The sequence below is a fragment of the Schistocerca serialis genome, chromosome 5 (genome assembly GCF_023864345.2).
Source record: "Schistocerca serialis cubense isolate TAMUIC-IGC-003099 chromosome 5, iqSchSeri2.2, whole genome shotgun sequence".
NCBI lineage: Eukaryota > Metazoa > Arthropoda > Insecta > Orthoptera > Acrididae > Schistocerca > Schistocerca serialis.
Window position 1 is genome coordinate 162,838,088 of NC_064642.1, and position 1,647 is coordinate 162,839,734.

General features: G+C 43.0%; 1 non-coding gene across 1 annotated transcript; it reads left to right on the forward strand.

The window, feature by feature from the left end:
- Positions 1 to 1,137: 1,137 nt before the first annotated feature.
- Trnap-ugg (transfer RNA proline (anticodon UGG)) lies at positions 1,138 to 1,211 on the forward strand. The gene has a single exon. It is a non-coding gene; the product is annotated as a tRNA-Pro (tRNA).
- Positions 1,212 to 1,647: the final 436 nt, after the last annotated feature.

Below are 1,647 nucleotides of genomic sequence, written 5' to 3' on the forward strand. Positions count from 1 at the left end.
TTCTGTATTGGAGATCATTTTGCAGCCACTGTTTCGAATTTTAATTTTTACCTTTTTTGTATAGTTACGTGACATTTTGGCCGCCATTTCGATCATTTTGGAAGTTTTGTGTACGATCTTATAAAAGAAATATTATATTTTCAAATATTTTCTAAGTAATATTTCGTATAGCGGAGCAACTAGCAAGTGCAGGCACCGAGGACGTGATATGTTTTGTCATTAGCTTTGCAGTAGTGACTCGTAGGTTACTTTATCGACTACGCTGAAGAACCCAAAAGTGTTCACCGGGCCAACTGCAGTAAGAGCGCAATAGTAATTTTGACCTTTGACTGTCAAGTTGCCCAGATGCAGGAACAAACCGGGCGCCTCCCCCGTCCTAAGCCACACCCATCCTTTCGAGCCCCCCTCCCCCCCTCCCTCAGGCTATTTCTCTTCCCCTTACTCTGTTTTTCCTATTCCTACCCATTTCTTCTAAATAGGGCAATCAGTGAACTTCTAAAGTTACAGTTATTTAGCCCAGTCACAGTCCCTGCCATATTAGCTCATGCAGTCACACTTCTCAACTCCTTGTTGGACATCGCCTCTTTTATGGAAGTAGGCGAATTAGAGAGCTTACAGTGCCTAGGACCGAAGGAAGCATAAATTCACTGTGTTGGAAACTGCGTAGTGTCTGCACATAATAGTGCATAGGGTCGGACATAATCACGCCACTGCCAATGTCGATACATTTACCTAACTCGAGGAGCATAAGCCGGAGAAACATTATACTATGAGCAGTTTGAGAATATATTATTGGCTTATTGTGGTAGATTTTCTGTTTTCGATATAGCTGTTGCGAGCAATATGTGTCTAATCATGTATTTACTAAGATGGTATCTGTTCTTTCGGACATGTCCGAAAGAACAGATACCATCTTAGTAAATATATAGTTACGACTTACCGGCCACTTGACCGTCTTCTTCTTCTGTGTGAATGCACAAACAGTGCCCGAACTCTTACGGGAATCGACAACCGCCGCGAGTAATGAGTATAATTGGCGGGGGCACTACGGATGTAATGCGGGACAATACGTCGAGAATGTGGGTTTCGCGGGAGGCGTGCCAGAGATAAATCCCTGCAGTCGCGCTATTGTCTGAGTCCTCGGTGGCTCAGATGGATAGAGCGTCTGCCATGGAAGCAGGAGATCCCGGGTTCGAGTCCCGGTCGGGGCACACATTTTCATCTGTCCCCGTTGACGTATGTCAACGCCTGTAAGCAGCTAAGGGTGTTGTTCATTTCATTGTAAATTCTAATCATATATGTGTTGATGTGCGCGTCACGAGCAAATGCTAACATGATGTTCTAGTTCTCTTTGTTTCGAACCTCCAAGCTTTTTGAGAAGAAAGATTTGAATTTGCTGTCATCACCACAACCAAATCAATAACATGTTTTTGTTTTGCTATACTTTAAAGTGAATAAAATGTAAACCGGTTGGGCTACTTATGACAGACAACAGTTTTGCGCTATTAAGTCACTGTATTCCAAACAAAACACTGATGTTGATAAGTGTGCTGTCTGCGATATGGAGGCAGCATCTACAACTGCAAATAATAGTCGAGGAATGGTGGAATCAGAAAATGAACTTCCCCCATCTGACATTTTTAGAGG